Source organism: Drosophila sechellia, chromosome 3R (genome assembly GCF_004382195.2).
Source record: "Drosophila sechellia strain sech25 chromosome 3R, ASM438219v1, whole genome shotgun sequence".
Lineage (NCBI taxonomy): Eukaryota > Metazoa > Arthropoda > Insecta > Diptera > Drosophilidae > Drosophila > Drosophila sechellia.
In genome coordinates, this window is record NC_045952.1 from 1,487,815 (window position 1) to 1,505,736 (window position 17,922).

The 17,922-nt window shown below is 43.1% G+C and overlaps 1 protein-coding gene and 2 long non-coding RNA genes across 7 annotated transcripts in view; 2 read left to right on the forward strand and 1 right to left on the reverse strand.

Annotated features, from left to right (window-relative positions):
• LOC116801761 (dipeptidyl peptidase 4) overlaps positions 1–17,922 on the forward strand; it is a 203,064-nt gene that overhangs the window by 102,337 nt on the left and 82,805 nt on the right. The gene's annotated exons all lie outside the window — the stretch shown is intronic.
• Positions 7,606–8,810, reverse strand: LOC116801763. The gene is made up of 3 exons (XR_004362212.1): positions 8,612–8,810; positions 7,744–8,554; positions 7,606–7,691 (listed from the first exon to the last, which is right to left on the reverse strand). It is a non-coding gene; the product is annotated as an uncharacterized LOC116801763 (long non-coding RNA).
• Positions 11,837–16,393, forward strand: LOC116801764. Its single transcript, XR_004362213.1, has 2 exons — positions 11,837–15,078; positions 15,146–16,393. It is a non-coding gene; the product is annotated as an uncharacterized LOC116801764 (long non-coding RNA).

The following is a 17,922-nucleotide window of genomic DNA, read 5'->3' on the forward strand; positions in this document are numbered from 1 at the left end:
TATTATTTTGGCTCAAAATTCTCACGAAGGCGTAGACGGAGTTTCGTTAAAATAAGATATCCCATTTGTTAGACTAAATTTCAACACCACCAGTAGGTGTATCAGTGAAGTCTTGGATCGTGCATCTTCCTTGGCACGAATATTCCAACCTAGAGGAAACTCTATCTTATTTAAGACGAATAGTAAAAAAAAAGGAAAATCGTCAACTATATGAGGATCTTGCATTTCTCTTGAGTAACGCAAAGATTTTCCGTCATGTTACGTTAATGATCTTTTTTTTTTAGAATAGCGTTTAGTTAGCTCAAGGAAGTAGATAAAACCGGGACAGAAACCTAACCGAAGTTACTGTTACTCTGTTTTCCTCAGAAAAATCCACATTTCCTTTTGCTACACTTAGGAAAATTTTTGGGATCAGTCTTAGTTATGGCCAGTCAGCAATATTAGTATTGACTTGACGTGTACTCCACAACCAATTCTAAACACAAAAATTTTTGGAAGTGAGACGGAAAATGTAAAGAAAGGATTGAAGATATTAATTCGCGAGTCTTAATGAATTTAAAAAAAAACTCACTAAGGCCCCACACGTTGGGCGCCACTTTATCTTATTTATTATTATACTTAACTAAACTGTAACGTGTAACGAAATAAACTGACGGTAGACTGGAGTACCTATACTTGCGGGCGCACGCTTTAGAGGCCGGCTCTAGCTCATGGCAATGGGTGTGGTGGTCTTGCTTGTACAGATCTCTTTTCGTTACAGACAACAATTAATAAGATCAAGAAATTGAGCGTGCTTGCAACAACAACAAAATGAAGGAGCTAGAATACATAATCGGAGGAAGCAAATTAATTCTTTCGGAAGCGGACAGTTCTAGAATGGGAGGAAAGTTTGAGAATTTTTCGCCTGCGAAGCACAGGTGGAATCGTGTTCGCGCATTGCCCTACCCTACCTTAGACCACTTTCCTTAAGAGCATAGCTCTAGTGGCCCCTTCAGTGCCCTACGTCAGGAGAATTATTAGCCGAGTCAGTATTTAGTTTTTTAGAAATTCATATTTTCAATATTAATCAGTACTTAATAATTAATAACAATATTTATATCTAAAAATAAGTACATACTAAAGAACCAAGTAAATATTAAAAAAATTCAGACTAGTGTAACTCAAAGGAATCTAAAGCAAGGTTTTTCTCTTAGTTGCGAGATCAGAAAATGTAGTTTTATTTCTATATTCGAGACCATTACAATTAAAAGTTAAAGATACTAGTGGCTAAATATATTTTTAGGAAGGAACAAAGCTTTCGTCTAAATCTTCAATAATTTTCGTTCTCTCTATAATCTCGTTCTGTGAATTATTAATTTTATTTATTTTTCTTTGAGTTTTCTTTATACCGAATCTTTAACGAGAAGAAAAATTAATTCTATTTGAGAGAGCCGCGAGTAAATTCGGTTAGATTTAGCCACTCCATTATTATTACTTTTTTATTTGCAGTGTGTATACAATATAAGATCACCTCTAGCAAAATTTATTCGGTTTACTACCCGAATATTTCCAATAAAAATAAAGTTTTATCAATGAGACTCACTCAACTTTTCACTCCTCGGCGAAAGATCGATCTCCCGGCGCAGATGAGCTGAAACGAAAAGGTGGCTTTTTTTCCACAAACACTATAAGGAGGCATAATTTTGGATTACACGACTGCGATCAAACTTTTATAAATCCCTACTTGAAAATTTAAATGAGCACTTTCCGAAAAGAAACTGTCGTCGTGCGTCACTTGGAGTTGCCTTAAACGGCTACCCCACACATTGGTTCCCGAAAGAAAGGGCAGACTAATCCGTGGTAATAGAACACGTTTTATTCTGGAAGAATTCAATGTTTCACAATTACAACTAACTTAACTTATTAGCTCACCGCAGTGTGTCCTCCAACTCTTACACGACAATGAAAGCTAAATTTTCCCGGCTCTTTTTACAATGGCGAAAAACAATGTGCCCAGGCACATATGGGCTTACAAATCCTTCCACATTCGGACTTCTCAAAAATACTATCTAGCCTATCGATAACAATATTCGATCCGCGACATCCCCGACCCCGTGAAGAACCGCTTCACTCAAATCCAAAACTGCAAGTTTAGAGACGGGTCGCATCATTGTCCTAGATAGGCCGTTGTCGTTCACGCGCACCTTAGCGCGTCTGACGACTCCATCAGCTCCGCTGTAGACCTCCTCCACGATGCCCTTGCGCCACTCTCGTCGGGCCAAGGCAGGATCGCAGACGAAGACCATATTACCCTGGTGGATGGGCTCCGATCGGCGGCACCACTTCTCGCGGCGCACAAGCGTAGGCAGGTACTCCATGACCCACCTCCCCCAGGAACGGTCTCGTAGCATGCGAGCAATCCTCCACTGCTTCCTCGTAGAACCCTCCTTGGGCAGCTCCGCATCCAATCCAGGCGTATCCGGCAGATTGGCTACTCCCTTGAGTAGATCGTTTGGCGTCAACGGCGCTTCCTGGTCCGCATCCACAGGCAAGTGGGTGAGCGGACGCGAGTTTACAATATTCTCCGCTTCAATCAGGAAACTCTCCAATACATGGTCCCTCGGCGCAACTTCCTTCAGGGTATGACGCAGTACTCTCTTGACGCACTGCACCATGCGCTCCCAAACTCCGCCCTCAGACGGGTTCGCTGGACAATTAAAAACCCATTCAATGCTTCTGCTTGACAACTCACCCTGAAGGTTCTCCATCTCGAACACGTCACCAAAGCGCCTGGCTTCCCTGTCAGCTCCCACGAAGTTCTTGCCGTTATCGCTGCGCAGTCTATATACGGCAGACGAAGTTCCTGATCGCAATTATGCAGGAATCCGTCGACAGGTCATGCGCCAGATCCAGGTGAATCCCCCTTGTCGTCAAACACGTAAACAAGGCGACCCAACGCTTCTCCTTGTGACGGGACACAGTCACCAGCAGTGGCCCAAAGTAGTCCAGTCCTGTGTATTTGAATGGCCATCCACTCGCATCCAGTCTGTCTTCCGGATGGGGTCCCATTATCGGCGGCATCGGCCGCGCTCGCTGCAACTTGCACTCGTTGCACGATGAGATGACTCTCCGCATCACACGCCTCATCTTTGTGACCCAGAACTTTGTCCGGATCTCCGCAATCGTAGCATCCACATTTTGATGCTTCATCCTGGCGTGGAAGTCTCTCACAATCAGCTCTGTCAGACTATGTCTGTGTGACAGTAATACGGGCCTCCTCGCACTGTACGCCATGCACAGTGCGGCATCAATTCTGCCGTAAGCTCGCAGAATCCCGTCCTCGTCTAGGTAGGGCACCAACCCTCGAATGTCGCTCGATCTACCGACGTCCTGTCCAGTTTCCGCCGACCTCATCTCGTCGGGAAACGACTCCAATTGTGCCTGTCTGACCAACAGGTTCTCCGCGGCCTTACATTCTGCTGCAGTAAGGCCGTATTTCTCGAGCTCGTTTCGCTGTTTGCGGCACCAGCGCGCAAACCGTAGGACCCAGGCGACTGAAGCTCGAGAATCTCTGAACCGGAATAACAAAATCGTCTGCCGCAACTAATGCAAACTCACTGGGCATCTCTTCTTCATCAGGGGCATCTGGAACACGCTCAGTTTCTTCCTCAGGCCCCGGCAAGCTGGCTGCTGGCTGCCTCAAAAATGCAGGTCCTCTTAGCCACCTTGATTCCTGGCTAAGGTCGACTCCTTTCTGCGACCGCGTCGCATCATCAGCCGCATTGTCGGCTATAGGCACCCATCTCCATTGGGAAACCTTCGACGACTCCAAAATCTCCGCCACTCGGTTGCCAACAAACTGCTTATACCGGCGGTGGGTGCTGCCGATCCATCTCAGCACCGTCTTAGAGTCCGTCCATAACACCAGATCCGTGATGACCACACAGTGATCCGTGATGACAGTGTTCATCAGCCTGGTTCCAAGAACTGCTGCCTGTAGCTCCAGCCGTGGGATCGTCATCGAAGACGTGCAACTCTACGGCCCGGACTGCTCCACGCCCAAAATAATGGCGTCCATCTCTTTGCGCCAAATCGCAAAGGCTTTTCTTAACTCCTCCGGTAGTGGTTCATCCCACTGGATCTTCTGCCTCCAAATCTCTCGCAGCAGCAGCTTCGCTGTAACCATGAGGCAACACAGGAATCCCAGGGGATCAAACGTTGACATCACCAGGCTCAAATATTCCCTCTTCGTAGGGACTCGATCTCCACTCAGGACGCTGCTTGGCACTCGATGATACTCCACGTTGAATCTGAAGTCATCTGTTGCTACTTGCCAACGCATTCCGAGGATCTTCTCTTCAGCCACACCCCATCCGACGCTCTTGACTCGACCAGGTCCTAAAGCCGTCTCCACGGTGGGTGAGCTGGATGAAAACTTGCATAGTTCGAATCCAGCATCCTTGTGTATCTCCTTCACTCGGGTAGATACGCTGATAGCCTCGCTCTCTGTAGCGAAAGTATCCACGGAGTCATCGACATAATGGTAGTCGGTGATGGCCTTGACCGCTCTCGGATCCGAATTCCGATACTTCAGGGCATTCATAGTCTTCACGTAATGCGCAGCGCTCGGCGAGCAGGCTGCTCCAAACGTCATTACGTTCATCTCATAGACATCCGGATCTCTCTCGTCGTCGCCATCTCTCCAGAGGAATCGTTGGGAACATCTATCCTCGGGTCGGATCAGCACTTGGTGGAACATCTCCTTGATGTCACCGCAGACTCCGACGGCTCCCTCTCTGAAATGAAAGAGCACAGCTGGCAAAGGCTTATAGTGCTGAGGCCCTTTGTCCAGCTCCGAGTTTAGCGAGGTTCCTCCAACTCTGGCTGCAGCATCAAACACAAGCCGTACCTTGCCGGGCTTGTTTGGGTTTTCGACACCAAAATGTGTCAAATACCATAGGCGATCGCTCCTCGCGTATCCTTTAGACACGTAATCCTTTATAATACGATCGCATTCCTGCGCCAACGGCTTGTTGCGCTCGGTGGCAGCACAACGTGGTCGTCCTTCCAGAGTAATCCCGTCTGGTAGCGACGCCCCACTTTCACCGTGGTGTCTTCGAGTATCCTTGGGGCCCGAACCTCGTCGCTGGCTGCGACCGGCGGCGCGGTCTTCACTCCAAAGTTCTCCATGTCGAAATAGTCCTCCACCATCTTCTCCATCGCGTCATCCACTGACATGGCAAGCAGGCAGGACCTCGGTGACGGCGTGGTCGGTTGCCCACTTACAGGCCCAAACACAACCCAGCCCAGCTCGGTTGCGGCCGCATACGGTCCCTCTCGAGCGAACCGCCTCGTCCTAAGTGGCAACCCCAGATGTCCGTGATCCAGGCCGATGAGCAGCTTCGGCACCGCGTTGCTGTAAGGCTTCATCGGCAGACGCGCATCCCTGTGTACGCCCTGGACATCTCGTCGGCTCAATGTCTGCATCGGCAAACTCAAACTCGAAACGGCATAAACGTTTCTCAATACATGGCGAGTGGGCTTTCCAACTCCACTTATCTTCAGACTCACCACGTTGGTAGGCTCTCTGGTTGCCTTACCTCCAAACCATTGGATGTTTAGCTGCCGACGCTCTCCTTGCACTCCAAGATCCCTTCGTAGTTCGTCATCGATCATCGTGACGGAGGATCCGTTATCTAGGAGCACATACGTATCCACCTTTCGCCCCGCTCCGTACAGCGTAACCGGCAGTATACGGAACAGTAGATGGCCTCCTTCGGCGTCAACGCAGCTCAAATTCCTCTGCATGGGCGCTCCCGCTTCACGCGGAGCTCCTCTCTCCAGGCTGTGGCTGGGAACGGCTGGCTGCCGGTTCCTCTCCTGGTCCCTGTGACCATCTCATAGCGAAGGCCTCCTGGCCGGGCTGCGTCTGGAAACTGCTGGCTGCTGGTTCCCTTCGTGGCGTCTGAAGCCACCTCGCTGCAGCGGCCTTCGCTACTCGTCCGCACCATGTAGAAGACGGTGACCATGTAGAAGACGGTGATGCTCCCTTCGGCATCCATTTATCTGGCACTCACCTTGCGTATAGCAGGATCTAGCCGTGTGTCCGTTTCGCAGGCAATTGAAGCAGAGCCGATGTCTCTTCACATTGTTCCACCTTTCCTGTGGCGAAGCTCCAATAAATTTTCTGCAGTTCAATATTCCATGCTGTCCTCCACAGATGGGACAACCTCCATGCCGATCATCCTGTTGATCGCATTCATTATGGTCGACGCTTGCATGTAGAAGTCGACGCCTCGGCTCCTTTCCCTCGACGTCCAAAACCGTGCACACCACGTTTGCGTACTCCTGTAGCCACGCGCTGAAGTGGACTACAGTGGGAAAGGGCGCAATCGTTGCAGCATGCCTGGCCCAGTCCACTCGCTTGCTCGTTGGCAGCTTAGCCACAAGCTCCTCCATGAGGGTTGGGTTCCCCAGGTGTTGCTCCGCCTTCGCTGACTGCAAGAAGGCCGCGAGGTTACTCACTCGGGTTGCGAAGGGAATGATCTTCGCCAAATTGTGCTCCGAAATTGGCTGCACCTCTCGCACGTTGTTGAGCTGGCTGCGTATAAGCTGCTCCGGTCGGCCGAACCTAAAGCGCAGCTGCTCCATCACGGCGCTGACATTCCCTGGGTGAATCAATAGCGCCTTCACTGCCTCGCACACAGTGGCTCCACAAAATAGTTGCTAGTCGTTAACAATGGCGGTCCACTCGAAGATGGCGGCAGCGTGCAGGCCGCACCGCTCGCACCGTCACCGTTGTATGTGGGTATTGGCTGGCCGCTCCAAAATGGCGGCCGCCCCGACGCTCCACTGTTGGCGCCAACTGCGCTTGGGCCAACTGCGATCGGCGCGCAATTTGCGGTGCTCACACTTTCCAGGGATCTAGCCTTCACCAGCTCCCTCTCCAACGCTGCGATCCTCTCCATGAGTTCCAACACGAGGGGATGGTTCACCTCCGGTACTGAACTCGCAGCTGTGACAGCAGTACTTCTAGGTTGGGAAGCTACTGTAGTACTCACCGTAGTGGCCGGGCAAGGAATCGACGCCGCCGTGATGTTCACCCGCGTCCGAGTTCCTGCTCCATTACTGGCTGGCTGCTGACTCACTGTTGTTATAGGGGTGGCTTCCCCTCCGTTCAGCCGGGCACTCCTCCTGGGGGAATGCTGCATCTTCCCCAGCTCCAAAATGGTGTCGCCTCTGCACGTCCAAAATGGCGTCTCTGACGCCTCGTGCCGCTGGCTGCGGCCACGGATGCTTGCCGCTCCTTGCGCCTTCTGACCACTGGCTGCGGTCTCCACAAATGACGCTTCTTGCGTCACCTTGTCGCTGGCTGCGACTCGTTCGTACCGGCGTTCGACGCTGGCTGCGTCCCTCTATGTCGCTGACTGCGACGCCACTGTCGCTGGCTGCGACTTCTCTGCCGGTACGTAGCGCTGGCTGCGCTCACACAAATCCTGGCTGGCCGTCTAAACCGTCACTACAGCTCCGGCAACTCTCTAGCTGGCCGTCTAAACCGTCATTCCAGCGCAAGTTGCCCCTGCAGTCGCCCTAGGACTGCGAATAAAAGATTGTCGTCGTGCGTCGCTTGGAGTTGCCTTAAACGGCTACCCCACACATTGGTTCCCGAAAGAAAGGGCAGACTAATCCGTGGTAGTAGAACACGTTTTATTCTGGAAGAATTCAATGTTTCACAATTACAACTAACTTAACTTATTAGCTCACCGCAGTGTGTCCTCCAACTCTTACACGACAATGAAAGCTAAATTTTCCCGGCTCTTTTTACAATGGCGAAAAATAATGTGCCCAGGCACATATGGGCTTACAAATCCTTCCACATTCGGACTTCTCAAAAATACTATCTAGCCTATCGATAACAATATTCGATCCGCGACAGGAACTCTTCTAAAAAAAAAAAAAAATTTAATTAGCTTAGGTTAGATCACTTACTATATAAAAATTTTAATCACTAATAAGAATTCAATTTAAATCCAAGAAAAATCATTAAACCGCATGGCCGAGTTTCCTACTCGAGTACATATTCTTATAGCTTAACGTTAAACTTAAACTACATAGAAAAAAAATTTTAATTTCTGCCACTCTATGTTCAGGATGGCGATCCGGTTGGATTAATACTCTCTAGTAAGGTTAGGTCTGACTTTCAGCATTTTTTTTGCGTATAATTAGAAATTTTGATCGATTTAACTTTGATTTAATTTAGTTTCGGGCATTCTGGACTGCCAATCAAGCAAACAAAATTTTCCATTCACTCTAACCTCACTTTAATGTCTACTTAGGCTGCATTTTGATTAGTTAATATATCCCTCCTGGTGGTCCCGGCTTAGGGCGGTCGCTTTCCTGCTGCTGCAGCTGGTCCTTCGCTCCGGCTTGCTGGAAAGGCGCTCCACTTCTCGGCCTGGCGCCGTTGCCGTCTCTCCTTCTGCCCGCCGGTGGCGGCTCCGTAAAATCGTGGGACCCGGGCAGTGATGCGAACGTATAAGATGTCCAGCGAAAACCCTCCGGCCTTCGATTTCGGCTGTGATTATATTCCCGCATCAAACTACAGTTCACCAATATTTCGAAATTCACTAACCTGCAATTTGACCCAGTCGAAGCTAGGATTTGGCGGCAAAACGGCGGTGAGATGGCCGTGACAAACGCCGATCTCTTCGGCCTAATATCGCCGGGAAACACACGCCGGACTTATTTCGCCCACCACTATAGGCGAAGGAACGCCGTATTTTCGATATTTCGCGCGACAAAAAAAACTCCCGTATGCCCGCAAATTAAAATTTTTCAACGCACTTCCGCAACTTGTCTCGTTGACTGTTCAGATCGAAAAGAAGGCAAACCGGAAACATTAGTCGAGGCGTAGGCCATCGGCGGAAACCACGATCAGCTGAACAACTCTTTTTCTCCGATAACCGAATTATACCAAACTTATCGGGTGCAGCTAATAAGGGTTGCATCCAGTCTGGTATATTCTAGCTACTTCTTGCTACATCTAGTAATACCTCACTTTAGTGTGTCACAGCTGACCGCCCTATCGATTATTCATCGACATTTTTCTCACCCACTGCTTCAGTCGCCTCTACAGGTGGCGCGCATTGTATGTGTGAGATTTGTGGGGTTAAGTTTTTAAACGATTAAGGATGGAGCATTCTATCTGTTGCACGACACAGGTAAATTTATATTTTTTTGTCGGGGTTGAATTGAATGATACATTTTTGTGGCCAAAAACCATTTTTTCAAAAGGGAATAGTGATTCTGTGTCTAATGTAAGATCCATAGACGTGAAAGTGATGTGAGTGGAATGATGGGTAGCCGGGCCGTAATTGAGGATAGTTAAGACTGATTTGTTTATGACTTCTTCAATTTAATGCCCTCTAGAGTAACTCCAATACTCCCACATTGGACTGCAAGCATTGAAATCGCCAACATATACAATACGCTTGTTAGTAAGAACTTCGTTACCTAAAACAAATGGAGATGGAGGTATGTATGTATTAAAAATACAGACATTGGTGTTAGGACATTTAGTGTCAGGATTTCAATTCCTTAAGTGAGTGTACTGCCATTTAATGTTATGGGCCTGTACGTACCGCCATCAATTCTCAAACTGATATTTGTTTACACGCCAACTTTGGAGACACAGTTCAACCAAAAATTACTTAAAGAAAATGGGTCTAAATATTTTAAAATTTTACGTGTTACTATTTGCCTTGAAAAGAAGATCCAATCTCACCCCGCTGAGTTTTATAATAATAATACATTATTTTCGTTTATTATTAACTTTAAACTCCGAACGTCTTCGAACTCTCGCCTAAAGTGCATTGAGCAATGAATATAAATGCTCAAATGGGAAAATAGCTAGTCTAGTTGACCTACAGCTCCTATAACTTGTAATATCTCCCAGTATAACCATATATGCAAGTTATAAATATAGCACTCTACCCCACACTCTACAACAAATTTCAAATTCCAATCTCGGCAGCATTTCCTTTGTCCTTGTTTTCGTCGCCAACACTTAGCCTGCCTTTGCCCTTGTTTTTGTCGCCAACACTTAGCCACCCGATAAATAATCAACCTTAAGGTAAACACAACTTCCACTTGGAGACCAAGCCATGATAAACTTATTGCGCTTCAATTAAACTGCATCAGTCAGCAAATTCCAATTTCACAATGCACAGAAATAGTTTCAGTAAAAAGCTTTTATCCTAAACGTAATTGAAAGTACAAAAAGTTTCGAATGAAAAGCTTCTGGCCGAGGTAGATTGGATCAGGATAAAGAATTAGAAGATCAGTCTAAATCGGGACTAGATCGTGAACAGCTAGCTATTAATAAAGATTCTTGTAATAGTAAAAGTGAAAAGGCTATCACCGAATAAATATTAAAAAATAAAAAATAAAAAAATTTTTTTTTAAATAATTAAATAGTAACAATTTTAATTTGCACACGTATGCTCATGTTTTGTAAATTTTAAAATATGTGCCATTCACTTCACAAGTACTTAGACTTTAAATCTATATTATTTTTGATCAATTGGCACCAATAAAAAAATTCTTGATTTCCATTGCCTTAAAGTTATTATTATTTAAATATAGCTTATATAGTAATACCCAAATTTATGTACATAATATCACACAATAAATTTAAAAAGTGACTATAATAGATGTATTTGTCACTAAGGTATTCAGCTTGCGACTTGTGAAAATCTAAATCTAAGCTCTCCCCTTTCGCGCTCTCTTTTTTGTACTCTCGCACCTACTACTAGCGTTCCGTTGCTCGATCTAGCAAAACACCGAATTGTTCTATTCTATCTATTCTATAATATATTAATATATGAAGATCTTGAGCAATAAATGTACATTGAAAAGCAATCATGTTACAGGAGTTCAGTTGTCGTACTTCAACAGTCTGTATTTTCTTTTCCCGATTGTGCCGTTGTTGGCTCTGTTATATTAAAATTTGAAGACATTCAAAAATCTGAAAAAAAAAAAAAATGAAAGAGTATAATTATCAAATGTTTCTGTTAGCTTTTTTTAAACACATAAATAATAATGTACCCGCATCAAATCGGAGGAAGATGCAATTCTATCACCACAGTCAGCATAAAACACAATCAAAATTTAATCGACTATCCCGTGCGGTACTGAATTTAACATACGATTTGATGTGTAGATGCCAAAATCTATTTATCCAGTTTAAATGGTTTAGGAAAAAAAGGTTTGGGCAAATTTGCGAAAGTAGCACCCCCTTTTAGATTATGGCTTTGATAACCCCTACTACAACACATTCGATTGAATCAGACAAAGCACAGTTCTTGCCAAATTATTCAATAGCGATTCGACTCATGACCAAGCGATGTGTTGTTGTATGCAGCCAATCAAACCAAGCTGGTTTGAGTAATTAAGTAATTTAATTACACGAAGATTTTTTCGATTTTTATTCCCGTTACGCGTAGATTAAAAGGGTATACTAGATTCGTTGAAAAGTATGTAACAGGCAGAAGAAAGCGTTTCCTACTATATAAAGTATATATATTCTTGATTAGAATCAATAGTAGATCTAGCCATGTCCGTCTATCCGTATGAACATCGAGATCTCAGGAACTATAAAAGCTAGAGATTCAGCATACAGATTCTAGAGACGACCACAAACGCACAAAAGTGCACCTCCCACACTTTAAAAAAATGTGTTGATATTTTTTCACATTTTTATTAGTCTCGTAAATTTCTATCGATTTGCCAAAAACTTTTTGCCACTCACACTCAAACGCCCTAAAACCGCCCAAAACCAATTTTGGAAAAATTGTTGTATATTTTTTATAATTTTTTAAGTCGCTTAAATTTCTATCGATTTAAAAAAAAAATTTCCACGTCCATTCTAACTCCCTAAAGCCGCCGAACCGGTATGCCCACACTTCTGAACAATTAAATGTAAATTTGTTCTAATTTTATCCTTAATATCTATAGATATCCCAGAACAATTATGAAATTTCGCGTTTGCATTCACACCATCTGATTAACGGGTATCTGACAGGCGGGAAACTCTCTTGTTTTCAATAAATTTTCAACTTAGTCTCGACAAAAATGGTGCCTTCGACTTGAGAGCCCAGCACCTGTTCACCTTAATCTGGGAACGCTGACATCTTTGTAGGCCCCAGATCCCCAGAGTACCTGGGTATGGAATCATTTCCTCGGCGGAGGTTAATCTGACATCTGAAATTAGAATTAAAGTGTAAAACCTAACAAATAAAGATCAAGAAAACAAGAACTACTGGAAGTTGTTACTGGTAGCCGGGTGATCACGGTTGATATACATTTGATGGAACGTACGTGCAAAATCGGAGCTAGCTGCACATATCTCGTAGCGAGCAGACCAACAAAATTAGTGCGTTATAATACTCTTTAACTTTACTATTATAAACACGAGCTATAGTCAAATTCCTCGTATATCATATACCCGTTACTCAGCTAGTGTGAAATTCACACTGTGAATACGAACTCGAAATTTCATAATTTTTCTGGGTATCGATAGATATGGGAGAATAAAATGGAAAAAATTTAAAAATTGTTTCAAAGCGTGGGCTTAGCAGTATTGTACGGTCGTGGCAACATGGTCAAACAAACTTGCGCTGCGTCTTTGTCTAGAGAATCTGTACGCTTAATGTCAACCTTCTTGCTTTTATAGTTGCCGTTTAAAAAAACCGAAATCGTCATCTGGAAAAATCAATACTTAGCAATTAACGATGGAGCCTAATCCAACTACAACAATTTTAACAAAGTGTTTATTAATCTATACATCGTTATGCACTTCTTCCATATCTAGACAAATTTCATAGCTTTCTGCATATCTTATCTGGGTCAATTTTTGAAGTAGTGCAGGGATATCAGGTAGCCGGCGAGGCACACGGACACACTGCTACTCTCTCAAATGACATTTCAAAGGTGTAACGCCAAACACGACACTAGTACAAATTACGATAAACTCTTACTGAGGATGAAAGTCTCTGTAACGACATTACGAAAATACAGTACCTCTGACTTCTACAGGTATTTCAAGTCAATGTTGTGTCTAGTAGCTCAGTTCGACTTAAAAAACGTTATGATTATAATGTTTTAAAATTAATCTATTCAAATTCATGACTTGTTAATATACAAATAATTGCAAAGAATTTGTAAGAAATCACCATTGAGTTTCAACAGTAACCAGAAGCTCGCGTATAATTTTATGTAGGTCCATCAACACGTGAACAATCACTTTTTTGGTACATATTTTATTTTTCATTGTTTTAGAAGGCCCCCAGGAAATATTTTGTTAGGGTGACGGCACAGTGCGCGCGAGAAGCGAAGCTATAATATTGGGCAAGAACGAGCGATAAACCACTGCATGCATTTTTAAGAGCAATCGCTCGAGAGATGTCAGAGTGAGAGCGAAGCGATAAAGCGAGAGCAAAGAGAGAGAGAGCAGCTTGTAAGCTGTTTTATCGCTTCAACTTGCTCAGTGTGTACGATCGCCTTGTTGTATTATGTGCTTTAATTACCGTTTGTTTTAAAAGCAAACCTTTTATTTTGTTTTGAAATTTTTTTTTAGTTGCGCGTGTTGCAAAAAATTTCCTCGTCCGAATTCATTACGTTCACATTAATAACTAAAAGAGAGCAATGTAGCTCGTTACTCGCAAAGATCTCACTCTGTCATTTTCACACCATCCGTCACCGTTACCATAGTATCAAAGACATTAGAATATTCTAGTGTCTTTGAAAATACCACAGTAGACTTAATTTAAGTAAGAAAAAAATAAATTTAAGTGGCCATCCAAAATTATCAAATAAGAGAATAACTAAGTCTTCCGATTGAACCAATACGCAAACCACGATCAGCTCTCAGGGAAAAAATGCCAAAACCGAACATGCGGAATTTTTCGAGACGCAAAGTGCCGGGTACTCTAAACGGGACATGGGCATAAATGACGCGTGGCGAAAAAGTTGAAGGACCGAGAAACATAAAACCCAAGATCGTGAAACCGTATTTCACGTGGTCAGGACAAGGAAGAGAAAGCAAGATACTGGCGACGGCGAGGACGGCGAGCATTTTTGAGTGCGATAGGAACAGATAGGGCTAAGCAAGGAGATATATATTAAAAAAATAAATAATTTCCAAATGTTATCTGTGATTATGTCGCCTACGAGTACTCGTTATGCCGCGACGGTGCCGTCTGCGTGTAACCGGTCCCGTTCGCATCATTTTAGCTATAATTGTATATGTGATTAGGCCGCCGCCTGTGAATTATCGTAGAGTTCCTCAGGAACCGATCAACCATTTACCAAATATAACCTTATGATACCCCCGCTCAACTGTCTCCATAATAATACATTTATCTGAAGACGATCCTTGGTGGACTGAGACGCCGATCCCAGCAAAAGCATCCTTACCAGCATCCATTTTGTCATGTGAAACCTCCAGTCTTCCTTTCTTGTAGCTCAATGGCTTTTTTTTAAACTTTGACAATGGAAACTTTTGGATTGTCCGAACCTTTATAGACTCTGAATTGGAACTACATTTAAGTTCTAAAGAGATTTCGAAACGTTTAGCGATAAGTGAAAGCTCGGATATTTTTAACCAAATGAACTACAAAGTGTACACAAATCACAAGTTTAGAGTTGTGATACTGCGATATCTAAAGGTTTTTGGTGCCATCCGTTAATACAAATGCTCAATAGATACAAGCATACCGATGCTTATCGCAAAGGCTTTGGCTTGCTAATTGGTGGAAGCGCAATGGAACAGTGCCTCTGAGTTCTAAAATCTTGGTTTCCATTTCGACTCAAGTGTGCCACCCTCTCATGTGATGATATCAAGTGACGGTACTTTTCTACAAACAAAAACCTGGAATGATTCAAAGTTTCTCATTTACTGGACCCGACTTACGGACAGCGATTGGATTTACCCTACTAAGTCTTTTCTTTGTATTTTGCTTATTCAATGTGGCTTTTACAACGGAACAAATGCTTTGATATTCAACGTTTTAATTTGTGTCGCGGAACGGATTTGTAACGGTCAGTAGTTGAGCAATTCAAATGTAAGGCACCGGTTTTGAATTTATATCGAGGATTATTTTCATAGAAAGCGGTCACAAAAGTATCGGTTTGTAAAGCCAACCTCCGCTCTGTGGTTATTCCGATTAGAGTGATCAGAGGAACCTGGAGGAACGACTGCGAGTAAAATCCATCACTGTATCCTACCCACACAAGATCTGACTTTTTCTCTTGATGCGGTATAGCGGATTAAAGACAACTCTCAGGTGATCATCGTCCGGTCGGTGTCAATTTGTCTTGCCAATTTTTAACAGTATACCAAATTTTTTAAGCCACCACTTCTGATGTCCAAAAACAATACGAAATTTTCTGGATTTGGATTCGTTGAAAAGTATGTAACAGGCAGAAGGTAGCATTTCCGACCATATAAAGTATACTTTAAGCACGCAAGCCGACAAAAACTGACACACCCATATTTTTATAAATCTTGAAAAATTTTTTTCGTTTTGCCAAAAATAACGCGCACACTCGAACGACCACAAGCCAGCCACTTCTGAAAAATTAAACAAATTTTTTCTTTATTAATTGGTTTGTTAAAAAACGTCCAAGATATAAATTCTGCGAAGGTTTTAATGTTCACATATATTCTTAAATTCTGTATGTAAATATCATTACCTGAATCTACAATCTATTTCAGTCACATATGAAATATCTACAGACCCGGAGCAAATTTAATAATTTATATATGAATTCCAAAAAAAAAAACATTTTACCGTAGCAGCGTTTCCGTGCATTCAACCTTTCGACCTAAAATCAGGACCTTATCCTAGTGACGGATTTTGAAAGAGTCTTTAATCGTATGGAGACTTCTGGTGTACTTGCCGTCTCGGGAACTGGGAAATTGGTCGAAGGCTGAATAATGTTAATAAAGCGTTCATGACCAATCGCTACTTCAGGGTTCGATAGAACCAAAAACACTAGAATAACAAGATGTGTAACCCCATACGTTGTTGCACACAATTTTTTCGTACTGGCTCTAGAGGGTCTCCAGCAAATCAATTTTCTTTTAGTTTTAAAGATGGTAACTTTGAATACCGTTAAACTTTGAGGCACCTCATCTGTGCAGCTCGGGCTTTAGTTTTTTTAATAACCCTTTGAATTAACGATTTACACGGGTTTTCACCATTTTTTTTTATCGAATTATCGGAGGTATCGTAGGAATTGCAAGGTTTTCGGGGTATGGACCTGCGATCTCCCGCTTTGCAAACAATGTTATTGCCACCATTATAGTTTTTTCCATAAGTTTACTTGTTTTTAATAAAATTGTCTAAAGTTTTGCGATGATTTCGGATTTTTCCTGCATGGATAACAGCGTTCTTCTTCCCATTTTTTTTTTTCGCAAATCAGCTGCGTCAGCTGAGAAGGCAATGACTGTTGGGGTGCTTACGTGCGGACATCGTGCCTCAGGAAATGAATTGATTGTTTACTGTTATATTTTAATGAAATATTTTTTTCTTAAATGTTAAAATTTTTTTTTGGAAAATTAATTCTTTAAATTATAGTAGTTATAATAATTTACTTTTTATATGTTTTGATTATTTAGTATATATATTAAGACGAATTACCATAAGTAAATGTCGTATTTTTATACCCGTTACCCGTAAAGTGAAAGGGTATACTAAATTCGCGGAAAAGTACAATGCGCGTCACCAGGTTAGCGCTCCTTGAAGAAAAATCTTTGATGGGAAATATTTAGAAAACTATTTAAGCGAGAGCTTTTAAAATTTTGTTTCCCCTTAAAGTTGAACAATTCTATAAATGAAGTCGTATTCACCTACTCCTCGGGTGTGATGTCTTGATGTCTCCAGTATCCAGATCTAATGTTCACGGTTTATGACTTAAGGTCATTATGACTAAAATGGTAGAGCCATTAATTTTTTGTCTTGTATCTTAGTTTTCATAACCGTCACTCGTAGAGTAAAAGGGTATACTACATTCGTTGAGAAGTATGTAACAGGCAGAAGGAAGCGTGTGCGATCATATATTCTTGGTCAGGATCAATAGCCGAGTCGATCTAGCCATGCCCGTCTGTCCGCGTACATAAGTAATCGCCAATGTTTTATTACTAAGGGAAAACGGACCAAGGTGGCTCCCTTCTGGGACACCGGATGTTCCTAGGAGAGAACAAGAAAGATAACTTTTAAAGAGGCCCCGTTGCGCCCTGCCATCTAAATAACTTAAAATCCAATTTAGAAGATCAACAGGAAAACCTCATAAATTAAGTTTTCTTACTAGAAGAGAATGATTAACAGAGTCAAATGCTTTACTAAAGTCAGTGTTGATGACATCTGTTTGCAGATTATTTTTGAAGCCCTGTATTACGGAGGAAGTTGACCTATAAAGGTGCTTGAAATGAGGAGTGATAACATTTTCAAAAAGCCTCACAAAGAGCTCCTTCCATATATGGGAGAAGTGTGAAGAGCCTTGCACAAGGCTTCCGCACAGAATCTGAGCACAGAGCCAGGGATTTCGACGAAACCTGGCGAATAGACAAGCTTAACACGCTAGAGATCGTAAAGCAGTGAGTTTTTGTTTAGAGTGGGACAAAATATTAGATTCGAATTTAATACCGCCAAAGAGTTTGACTGTTCGGAATGAGGCATACGTTATTTGAAAGAACTCGACTAATAGATCGGCTAATGCCCAATCAGTGGCATTTTCAAAGAAAAGCGAGGAAGTGTAAGAAATTATTTTGCGTTTAGTGTGAACGAAATTATAAAACTGTTTCCGGTTAATGTTACAACGGTTTGTATAGCTCTTATACAACTGATCATTAACTATCAGAAAGGAAAGAGTGAGAACCGG